Source organism: Polistes dominula, unplaced genomic scaffold (genome assembly GCF_049000335.1).
Source record: "Polistes dominula isolate Pdom_NZ unplaced genomic scaffold, Pdom_raw_medaka contig_16, whole genome shotgun sequence".
Taxonomy (NCBI): domain Eukaryota; kingdom Metazoa; phylum Arthropoda; class Insecta; order Hymenoptera; family Vespidae; genus Polistes; species Polistes dominula.
This window is the reverse complement of record NW_028301040.1, coordinates 6703332-6716299: the sequence shown is the minus strand read 5'-3', so window position 1 is coordinate 6716299 and position 12968 is coordinate 6703332. Positions and strand designations below refer to the sequence as shown.

The 12968-nt window shown below is 30.5% G+C and overlaps 1 protein-coding gene and 1 long non-coding RNA gene across 5 annotated transcripts in view; one reads left to right on the top strand and one right to left on the bottom strand.

The window, feature by feature from the left end:
* The window catches only part of LOC107070583 (lachesin), a 279183-nt gene that overhangs the window by 127748 nt on the left and 138467 nt on the right, over positions 1-12968 (top strand). Inside the window, exon 1 of one of the 4 annotated variants that reach the window (XM_015328919.2) lies at positions 3303-3784. The exons of the other annotated variants lie outside the window; for them this stretch is intronic. The gene's annotated coding sequence lies outside the window, so the exon portion shown is untranslated. Of the gene's footprint in view, positions 1-3302; positions 3785-12968 lie in introns of those variants that run through there. 4 annotated transcript variants of the gene reach the window in all.
* The window catches only part of LOC149031826 (uncharacterized), a 142668-nt gene that overhangs the window by 94745 nt on the left and 34955 nt on the right, over positions 1-12968 (bottom strand). The window lies entirely within an intron of this gene.

Genomic DNA, 12968 nt, shown 5'->3' with positions numbered 1-12968 from the left:
AGTAAGAACAGAATAATTTATTATTAATCAGATTGTAACAATAAATTATATTTAATAATTAAAGTTTTTGTTTCTAAATATAATTAAATTATATAATATAAATAATTAAATTATTTTACATTAATATTAACAAACACGCATATGCTTCAAACAATAAGGCTCTAGTAATTTTTACCAAACGCATATATGCATGCATAGAACTCAAAAGGTTAATAATATACTTAATAATATAATTAATGTAATACTATATTATAGTATTATAGTAATTTATAATACTATATGTAGTATGTTTAGAAATTAAATAAAAAAGAAAATTTGATAATTTTATATATAAAAATACGCGTACACACCTGTATATGATATATCATATAGGTAATAAAAATAGATAGAAAGAAAAAGGTTTTTCGTGCCAAGCCCAATCGTGTTTCCCATCGAAATAGTCTTGTGCCAGGCAACATGGAGAACGAAGAAATGTAGAAGAAAAAGAAGGGAAAGGGGAAAGAGAATGGTAAATCGTGAAAGTGATTGGCAAAGGGGGCGGAGAAGAGAATGAGGGAGAGTTTCACGTAGTCCACCAGTGTAACAATAAACTGGTCGAACGGTCAAAGCTTTTCCCACTGTTCATTTTGGTACAAGAGGGGGTAATAGACTAGCAAAGGAAGGGTTAGGGGAAGGGGGGTTGAAGGAGCTGCTGATGGATGGGTGGAGGTGACAACTTGGAAAAGAGAAAATGCACAAAGATAGAAAGAGACAGATAGATGGATAGAAAAAGAAAAAGTATCAGAAAAAGGACCACCGAGAAAGCTTTCGAACAAAACGTTTGTTCCTCTTTCTATCGAAACGCGTGAGCGGATTAAGCTTCCTTGTTGATCTTTCTTCTGTCGTGGTTCAAGAAAATCAAAGAACGGAAACGAGAAATGTCAACGTTCTTATACTACTTTCTCGTCGTTCCTCATTGTAATCTTACAATAGAAAACTTTAATTAGTATTACTCTTTCTCCTCTCTTTCTCTCTCTCTCTCTTTTTCTCTTTGTCTTTATAACTTCCTTTCTTTCTTTGAACGTAAGAAAGTAAAATGTCACGAAGAAAGATAGGAAATACTTTAACAAGTTTATAAAAAAAAAGAAGTTAAACTTGATTTTTCGAATCAATTCGAAATTTTTAATTAATAACCGGAGGAATTCCTATTTTTTTCTTTCTTCTTCTTTTTCTTCTTTTTAATATTTAATTATTGAACTATCCCGAAGTTGTATAAGTTAGACTTTGAAATGTCATTCCTTTGCTGAAGACAGCGATGCAAACGAGGAGTTTCGACGAAAGCGTATCTTACTAACTCCCTATGCAACTTCATCGTCCGAAATGGAATGTCCCCGAAAAGGATTCTCTCTCTCTCTTCATCTTACTTGAAACTTAGAACATGAGAGGAAATACGAAGCAAGCAGATCCAGGATATACATTTTGAATGGCTTGAAACAATGGTAAAGGCAAAACGCTGGATACATTTAGCTAAACGTCATACAGTTACCTTAGTTGTTCACTCTCTCTCTCTCTCTCTCTCTCTCTCTCTCTCTCTTTTCCCTCTCAGTCCGTGTGTTCAGTATCTTTGCGTGCTTTAACAACTCAAACGTATTTAAATGAAAAATAAAAAAAAAATCACGTTTAAATTATTGCAAGTCATGTTAGAAAAATATGAATAGAATACAGTGAAACTATTTTCATTGAAAAAATATTTCTCTGCATTATCGAAAATACATGCTGCAATAATTTACATTTGAATCGTAAATCATTTCTAACGAATACAAATTCTCTTATAATAATAAATTAGTGAAATAATATTATTATAAAGCGCGATTAAAATTCCAAAACGTTAAACACATATGTATATAAATATAATAATTAGCATTCTCAAAGGATTTCTCATAATTCCAATTAAACTAAGTCTCCTTTGTTTAACGTAAGCGAAAATACTATAGTCTTGGTAAGTCCACGAAACAATTAGAGAAGATAGTAGAGTCCGAGAACATTTCGAAATGAAATCCTCATGAAGAAATTTTCTTCTACTTCTTGTTCTTGTTCTTGTTTCTCGTTCTTTCGAAAGAGAAAAGAAAAAAAGGTAGATAGATGTTAATATTCGCTTGACTCCGTTAACCAAAAGTTGAACTCTACTTCGCGGTTTACCGACGATGAACTTAGAATTTCTAATGGACAAGAAGCGACATCCGCAATGCGAGAACCGCATTCGTATCGCAAGGTACGAGACCGATGTTACCTGCGGTAAGTTCAAACTCAACGCGACACGAACAAGCCACCAAGGCTATGAGGAATGGAAATGTAAAGTCGAGTTAAACAACGACCGGGTGCAATAAAACATTTTCATTTTACGTGCTATGGCGAATAACTGTTACCAAGGACCTATCCGATAGTTTCGTACCATCACGAACTGACTGGTACCGTATCCTTTTTTTTTATCTTTTTCTACGATATCTTTTTTTTTATTATCATCTTTTTTTCCTATTTCTTTTTCTTTTGCTTTCTTCTTTCTCATTTTATCCTATCTCTTCTTTCAACTATGTTCGTTTATGTTACAAACAAAGTAATTTTCCTTTTTTTCTCTCTTACGTCCATTTATATGAGTACATTAATTACACTAGTAAACTGTTATTTTTTTTTTATTTCCTTTTACTTCTGTTTCTTCTTTTTGTCACTCGAAAAAAGAAGCAAGAAATTCGTTTACCTTCGTCTTCTTATTAGTTTTCTTTATTTCGTTCGTCTTTTATAGAATTGTTTTCCTCCGTTCCTCTCTCTCTCTCTCTCTCTCTCTCTCTCTCTCTTTCTCCTAACAATAAATTTCTTTCTTTTTCTTTTCTTTCTCCTATATATGTACTAGAATAGCGTCGTGTTGCGTTTCTACGAGAGAAAAGGGAATCACCGACGACTTCTTAATACTTTAAGTCCTTACAACGTATTTCGAATTGATAAACAAGTACAAACGAACGCGAACGATTAAATCCTATCACGCGATTCGTGTTTCCCCATGGTATTAATATATAACAGGGGTTCTCAACAAAAAGGATAGATCTCCTACTCTCTAAGGAAAGAATCGAAATAACTAGGTTTACCTTTGAAAGGGATGAACGAAACGAATAACTAATTGAGAATCACTTTCATCGATCTTGTTTTATTTTATATAATTTCTATCTTTTTTTTTTTTTTTTATTTAAATCGATTTCTCATATTTTTTTATTATATTTTTTTTCCTCTTTTTCTTCTTCTATTTGTATACACGCGCGTATATATAAAATATACAGATTATTTTTGTTATATACGTTGTATAAAGGAAAAAGAAGATCATGGTAATCTTCCTAGAGAACTCGTTCGTGTAAAACCTTTCTCCCCGCCCTCCTATCCCAATACTCCGACGTCAGTTGAAAGGGCAAACGTAAATCGAGAATGAAATTTCTCGCTCACGGACGTCGAAGTTGATTCGAGTAAAGCGGGTTAATCCTCGGTACGGTTTCTAAACGCGACTAGAACACAGTGTTAGAACCACCCTTCTACCAGCAACCTAGTCTTTCTCTCCCTCTCTCTCTCTCTCTCTCTCTATTCTGTCGTACGAAATGTACGCTTCGGTGAACACTTCTCTATCTCTGTTCTTCTCTTGACGACATTAAGGTTAGTGCTAATATTGGTAGAGTCTTAGATTCTCGGTCGTCGCTTCTATTCCTCGTTGGGAATGTTACACACCCTAACATCTTGCGATTCGTGTTGCAGTTCGTTGCTAATGGTAATGTACTATCTCTATCTCTCTTTCTCTTATACACACATCCACACACACATAAACATATACTTTTTCTCTTTCTCTCACGCACATGTACGCACGCATACACACACTCCTTCTCGTTTTCTGTCTTTCTTTATATATCTCTGTTAGACGTTCACCTCTCTCAAGAAATATTCCAAGATGCTTGACGTATGAAATACGTTCGAACGGATAGAATTCCCTTTGAGCTGTCAGCCAACAGCCAAGGGTGTATCTCATCTTTGCTTAACCTTGAATTTCGTCAGAGAACAGAAACACACATATGTAATAGCACGAGGAACACATCCAATCATTTTACTTTTGCCCCATGTCATACCAAGATGGATTGATAACCATGCTGACAATAATAATAATAATAATAATAATAATAATAATAATAATAATAATAATAGTAGACCTGGTAAAATGGAGAAAAAAAGGTAAGGGAACGGATGTCATTTTTCTCTATCATTTTCTGTCATTTCTTTGTTCACTCTATTGTTATATAATATAATAATTCGTGATTTTTCTAATAATTATTTTAATAACAACGATGGAAGTACAAAAAAGGCTATTAAATAATTGATTTAAAAATTTTGATTAAAGTTCTATGTTGTTCCATTTGCTTTTTCTACGACAACTGATAGAATTACGTATATTATTTCATTTATTATTTTGATCAATAGAATATAAATTAGGGAAAAAATTCATATCTTTATAAATTCTTATTTTTCGCAATCCATGCTTCAATTAATTATCGAATCAAAAATCATACTATCGATCTTTTCTTTGTAAAAAAAAAATTCTTAAGTGAAATTTCTCTTTGTTTGTAGAAAGAAAATAAATGCAATCTAAATGATATATAAAAGTAGAGAAAATTGATATCTTTATGAATTTTTATCTTTACCAATCCATACTTTAATTAATTATCGAATCAAAAATTATACAATCGATCCTTCCTTTGTAAAAATAAAAATCTGAAGTGAAACTTTTCTTTTTTTATAGAACAAAAATAAATGAAAACTAAATGATATTTAAGATGAAACACATACGCTACTAATGAAATACCTGTTATTTGATATAATCAAGTGTGTACACGCATATATATATATATATACATAAATATGTTTAGTATTAAGAATTCTTTCGTTAACTTTTTTTTTCTCTTACTTAACTATGTTTTTTTTTCTCTGTTATATACCAGAACATCCCCATTCATGCGAAATAAACTATATATTCTCTCTCTCTTTAAAGTACATTCGTGCATGCACAATGGTGGTGGTGGCGGCAACTCTGGTTGACGGCGTAGCAGATTCATTTCGTATTTATTAAATTTCATAAAGCATCTTTTCGCAGACAACGGCTGCATTTTCCGTTTTCCTGTCTCGGAGGAACCGTCTCCGACTGATGCAAGCAATGTTGCTTGAGTGTCGTGGGAAATGGAGAAAGCGTAGGCAAGATGAGATATATATATATATACATACATACATACATACATACATATATATATATATATATATATAGACATAAAGAGTTTCTCGAACAACTTTCTTCGTCTCTTTCTCCCTTTTTCTCTCTCTTTATCCTTTATCTCTTTCTATATTTCTATCTTTCTCTTAGTCCATCTCTATTTTCACGCATTCCACTTGTCGAAAGCGAGTTCCACCGACCATGCAGAAAGGTTACGTGTTGCTGTCCGTCGATCTGCTTTACATTTAAAAGCTCTCACAGTTTCCACGTTCGTTTTATCTTCTTTCTCTCTTTCTCTCTTCAATTTCTCTACCAACTCTATCTATCTATCTATCTATCTATCTATCTATCTATCTGTCTGACTGTCTGTCTGTCTATCTGTCTATCTATCTTTCTCTCTCTTTTATCTATCTTTATCACCTATTGGAGGTCACTGCTCGAGAATTTGGCTTTCAAGCTTCGCGTGCTAGTACGTTAACCCTCCACCCCCTATACTTTTAGAAAAAAGAGTCACGATTCGACCAAAATTATTCTTTCAATCTACAATTTTTTTCTATTCCCTTGTCACGAATTTCTTCTCCTTTTTTCCCATATTTTTTGTTTTTTAATTATGGACAAAAAAGATTTAGAACAAAGTACTCTCTAATTACAGTTCGTATATATGTGTGTTAGTTTTTAAATTGTTATACGTTAATAAGTATTTAAAAATATGAATACATAAAAGACTAGGAACATTGATGATCAAGGTATAAATAAAAAAATATTATTATATATTTAGCGTTTCGAGATACTATGTATTTTTGAAGTAATGTAAATTTATATTTTAAAGTTGCTAAAGATGTCCTAATAAAAGAATAAAACGTTCAACAGGATCAAAATAAATATGTTCTGATTTTTTTTCTCACCTGTCCAACACTTTCCTACACACAATATATATATAGAAAGTTTTTATATATTTTATTTTGTAAATTCGAAAAACAACAAATTGATTAATAAATATTGCATTATTTATTAACATAAAAGTATTGAAACTAAATCAGAGATGTACATAAGTCCCTTCTTTGACTAGAAGAGGTTACGTATAATAAAAAATATAATAAATTAATATATAATACAGATAAAATAATTATACTGAGTAAACAAATAAGAATAATATTTCTTTGTAACCATAACTGGGATGAATTTTTTAAACAACGCAACTATCAATAATTCAATCAAAACCATCAACATTCTTCATCCTTTTCGTAGGGCTTGCAGAAGCTTCGCGTTCTCGCAAACTATGCTTTGAGAAAGGGAAGAAGGGATTTGTACGCTTTTAGCGGTAATCCCCACCTTCCGTTCTTTCTCAACCACCCCCTCCCCTCTCTTACAATCGTTGTTCGCGAACGCGAAAGACACGTGCGAGTGAGAACCACATTCATCTATACACTCACACTCACATATATATATATGTATACATGGTATATCTTTCTCTCTCTCTCTTTCTCTCTCTTAGTCGTGGAACTTACGGGATTAGCAAAACCCTCGAATTAAATTTTAATTAAATCTACCCGGGAGCGTCAGGGGAGAGCTTCCTGGCTCCTAGGTTCGTGGCTTAGCCTCACGATCGTTTCAACGGACGACGTAGTGCTCCAGTTCGTTCTTAAGACGAGATTCGATGAACATCCCAACCAACGAGATATCCCCAGCACCCTTTTAATGGACCCAACCTAGAGAATATCATATCCTCCTACTAGTGCTATTTTATATTATCTTTTTCTCGCCTACACCATAGCGAGAATCATGATACAACTCTCAAGATTTTTTTCTTATTTTTTTCATTTTTGATTCATACTTGTCGATTAACTTATATTTTTTTTTCTGACCCTTCATTTTATACTTTTTCAAGAGTGGTATTTCTAAGGTATCGCGACAATGGGAAAAGATATTGAAATGTGATCATAGTTTTGTTAAACGATTGTAGTTAAGGGACACCACTAGTGTGATCGCTTGAAAAAAAGGTGATTTTTCTGAATTTTTTTTAAAGAAAACTACTTCATAGAATGTTCTAGTTTTTTTTAGGAGATATTCGTGGATATGTAATAAATGTATGACAAAATTTTTGGATAAAAACATTGAAAATTAAACGAGTTATTCGCAATCTCCAATGGCCCCAAAAAAGTCCCCCCACTGTTGCAATTATAGCAAAGTTTACAGTGCATGAATTCAAAAAAACAAAAAAGTTTATTGAAAAAGAAAGAATTTCTTGTACCATGAACCTCGGTCGAAAGTAAAAATTGAAATTGAACAAAGTGGCGGAGTTGTAAAAACATTTCAAATTTCGTGCGAAAATTTGATGATTTTTGACCTGCCAGAATTACATTTTTTATTTGATCGAAAAATTGGAGGTTCATGGTATGCAGAAATATATATAAAAGAAGCTGCAATAAGAATCAATTCGATCGAATGATTTGTCTTCGAGTTATAACTGCAGCAAATTAAAAAAAAAAAGTAGTTTCGAGAAAAATGCATTTAAAGTTTAAGTTACTGATTTCATCGTTATAAATCAAAAAATATTAGATGACTGTAACTCAAAAACTATTTGAGATATGCACTTGAAATTTTAGTATGTTATTTTTGAAAGTGCAAACAAAAATGCAAACAAAAAAATATCGAATTTTTTAAAATTTCACAATAGTGGTGCCCTTTAAACCTTTATGGATAGAGAATAAAATATAATTGTAAACATTTGAATTTGAATTTTTGTAAAAAGAAATATTCATGCTCCTTAATACTCTATTCCACCGCTTTGTAATATTTAATATTATACTGTCTTAAATTATAAAACAAAATCTAATTCCATCTTTTATCATAGTGTATCTCTTTCTCTCTCTCTCTCTCTCTCTTTCTCTCTTTCTCTCTTTAGATATACTGATTTTGAAAACAAACAGAGTTTCATTTCTGCAACGTGTGTACTATATTATACTCTTAATTTTCTCTTTTCCTTTTCTCTTTTTTCTTTTTTCTTTTTCATCTTTATGTCTGTATTTAAAATTATAAAAGAGGTATAATTATGAAAAGAATAATTGTATAAAAGTCTCATCATAATGCACACATTTTTCCTTTTCTCACCATTACCATCACACTAGAGGTTTAAGTTTCCCTTTTTCTACTTTTTATTGACTTTTGTTACTTACCTTTCAGTTACTTTATTATCTTCTTCTATTTTTCTTTTCTCTTGCCTTTTGTGTTTGTATTTAAGCTCATGAAAGAGAGATATAATTTTTATCAAAAGAATTATTATAAAAATATAAAAGACATTTATAGTCGCTGTTAACTATAAAAATCACTAATTACCTCTTTTTATCTTCAAAATGACTAACTTAGATTTAACATATGTTACTTCACAAATTTCATTAAGCTATTTCAATTTTCAAGCCAATAGTAGTATATGTGTTCGTGGAAAGAATTAAAATAAAGGATAATTTTTTCAAACTTGATTTTTCACATATCACAAATTACGTTTATACATTTCTAACGATACATATCGATTATTTTATCGAAAAAAGATGGAACAGATAATAAATATAATATAATTAATTGATTGTAATTTTTAATCTGATAAATATACTGATCTATAATACAACGATCCCTTTCAAAATTATTTCTCTACTTAGTAGAAATAAAACGTAAAAAGTCAAAGTAACGAATCTAAATCAGATTTACATTTTTTTTTTTACTTTTGCTTCTTCTTACTCATTCCAAAAATAACAGCGAACCAAGTTGAAAGTTTTCCTCTCTATCATTGAAATTTAAATGTCGAGCGGCACGTTATCTGAAATATCCACCAGCCTGGAGGAAAATTCAAGGGGTTACATTCTCTCTCTCTTTCTCTCTCACTTTCATTGCTATGAAGAATTATGGCTTTCTATTAGCCCCCGTCGCAACCTCTGGCAAAATTTGCGAGTAGTTCGAAAAAGAGAAGAAATGATCGTTTCTAAGTCCTTCTTTTAAATAGAAAATTTCGCTTAAATAATTGCTGAATAATAACTGTACAAAAACAAAACAGAAATAATGATAGTAATATTGGGTTTGGCAACTAAGTTATTGCTGATTTTAAGAAGACATTTATCGACAAAATCAGCAATCACTTAATTGCCAACCTAATACAATTTTTTTAGACGAACAAAATAAACGAAAAACTTAAGAAAAAAATCAATTTAGGCAATGCGTGCTTTTATTCGGTTAACACATTAGCGGCCAGCATATTTTTTCCATTTCTTATACTAAGTACCGGCAAAAATAATGAAATTTTGAGAAAACAATAAGTTTTACATATATTCTATATATAAATATATAAATATAAGTTTAAATTATTTAAATTTATATTTACATAATAAAATATAATAATATAATAAAATAGAATTATTTGAATACTATATTTTTATAAATATTATATTTAATATATTATATATATATTAAAATAATATATAATATATAGTATATAATATATAATTATATATTAAGTAATTAAATATAAATTTAAAATATAAAATTTTTATAAATACGTAAATATAAATTTTTAATATTAACATTATTATTATTATTATTATTATTATTATTATTATTATTATTATTAGTTGGCGTTAGGAACTCGAAAGTTCATTGCCGCAAATATCAAATCCCGCCATTGTTCTCTTCCCTGAGCGCGATCCTTCCATTCACCGATATCCGCGGATATTCGCGGACTCCATATTAAATATATATATATATATATATATATATATATAATACTAATAAAGTAATAATAAAATAATAGTAAAAAATAATAATAAAAAATAATAATAAAAATAATAATAAAAATAATAATTATTATAAAATAATATAAATTTATACAATATATAATATATAAATTTATTTTTACTAAATTTTCAAAATTTAAAATGACGTGAATTCACGTCAGCGGTCGCGAATGTGTTAATAAATTATTTATCTCGCGGTTGCTGTCTAGGTACTTAAAAATCAGAATATACAAGACGATCATCCTATTAAATTCATATTTAAAAAAAAAACTAAGAAGCAAGTAAAAATATTTAAAAAAAAAAGAAAATGTATAGAATCCCTGATAAAAAAAAAAAAAAAAAAATAGAAAAGAAAAAAAAAAGAGTAAGGTGAACGATCCATTGCCATTAATCGCATCGTTGATCCCAGAATCGTTGCCGAACATGGATTCTGGATAGTAGAAGAAAGTCTCTGATAAAAAAAAAAGGGAAAACGTGCATTGTGGGGGTTAGATGGTATATATATATAGTATACTACACAACGACGACAACGTTGAGCTCCTGATGAGCGGTATCCGTTTCTGCAACGTCGAACAAAGCTTCTTTCTCTTTGGAAAGGACTCACAACGCTATTACGTCGACTACGATTCTCTCAACGACTATAATACACTATGACAAAAGTCATGCACAACGACGTTTTTCTGTCATAGTTTTTTTCGTGAATACAGTTTTGCACCTTTCCAAGTGAGATTGAAAATGTTCTACGGTATGTAACTCTTCCGAGAAAAATAGGAACCTTACCCAGAAACCGTGTGTTCCTCTTTTTTTTTTTTTTATCCCGGTGATTAACACGAGTCGTTAAGGAAGATCGTTGAAAAAAAAGGAACATTTTTCTTTTCTTTTTTTTTTTTTTTTTCCTTTCTCCCGACATATTCGGGTCGGATTACGATAAATGAAGACATTTGTTAAATTATCTTTCTCTCTCTCTCTCTCTCTCTCTCTCTCTCTCTCTCTCTCTCTCATTCTCTACATATATCGTATAATTATATTACTCGAACGATACAACGATTTTTTTTTGCATATATACATATATAAAGAAGACCATGTCAGTTTTAGAGTGCTTTTCTTTAATATGTTTAATTTAGTATTTCTATTAAATATAGCACTAGAGGTCACATCTAGTGACATCGGCAGATATATATAACGATAGAAAATAGTGGGATGATATGGTAATTAAAGGAAAATTTTCCACGAAGAAAGACAAATTTATTTAAAGGAAAGTAATAAAGGCTAATTGTAAGATAAAAAGACATTAAATGTTGTTTCTTGTTCTGTTATAGGTGAGTGAATCTTTTTTTAATTCGATAAATGTTGTAAATACTGTAAATAAAAAACTTATTTTTTCACAGAGGAACGCAGCTTGGTCTTTATATCTGAAGCCAATATATCAAAGATCAAAAAACCAATTAAAAACCCATTATAAAACAACATTTTCAGAAAAAATTTTACATAACATGGAAAGGTTGAGCTTTGAGTTTGCTATGAAACCAACAGCAAATAGAAAATCAAATATTATATGCATAACTTCAACGACTACATCTGATGGACAGAATTTTGAAATATCGAAAATCTGAAAACCAATTAAAAACCCATTATATTATTATATATATATATAATATATAATATTTAATATAATTAAATAAATATAAATATAAAAAATAAATTAATATTAATATATAATATTTAATTATTATATTAATATATATATATTAAAAAATGTTATTATTATATAAATTAAAAAAAAATTATTATGTATATATATAATATAATAATTTTTTTTAATTTATATAATAATAACATTTTTTAATATATATAATATCATTTTTTAATATATATAATAATATAATAATATATATATATATAATAATATAATGGGTTTCTAATTGGTTTTCAGATCTTTGGTATTTCAAAATTTTATATATATACATAAAAAGAACTCCTGCATAACTATTAAGAAGAAAGATCCAATGAATATTCATTCTGAAGTATCGCAAAATTCCTCGTGCATTTTTTCTTTCCTCCTGTATTCGATATCAAGTAGGTATACGTTCGATCGTAATAAAATAAGGTATGAGTGGAAAAGAATAAGAAAAAATCTCGTTACATTCGCGAAAGCATCCGCGAATCGAAAGATAAGTTTCACTCGGTGGTAAATTTCGTTTTCTAGGCGAGAGATAAGTATACCACGTACGAGCTCGTTTCCCTCGTTCGCACGGCTTTGCTCTTAGACAGGAAAGAAAATCCTGCATCGTGGATTTACGGTACACAACGGACAGCAACAGCAACATCACCAGCATCCCCATAGTACCAGCACCATCACCATCACCATCACCACCACTACTAGTAGTACTAGCAGTAATAGTAGTAGTAGCAGAAGTAGTAGAAGTTTAAACACACTCATGCACATCCACACACACCAACAACGTGTCCTAAAGTGCGGTCGGTTTACAGTCACCGACAAAACGACGACGAAAACGGTGACTTCTCTTCCTTCTTCTTCTTCTTCTACTACTTTTTCATTTTTTTTTTATGCTTCTTCTTCTTCTTCTTCTTATTCTTTACCTTGTACGTGACTCTGTACCAGACGAGTCCTTTAAATCAGACCCGCTTGAAAGGATAAGCTCCTCCGTTCGCCTACATTCACCTTGTGCGATATTACGAACGAGAGGAGAACTCGGAAATATCGTGCTGACTTCTCAAAGGACAAAGGATAGTCCTCGACCTTTATATCCATGAGTACTACTATATTCCATCTCTCCAATTCTTTCTTTCTTTTTCTTTTAATCTCTCTCTCTCTCTCTCTCTCTCTCTCTCTCTTTCTCTTTCTCTCACTCTTTTTCTCTCTGTCTTGCTGTTTACTCGTGCAACTTGATTTTTCT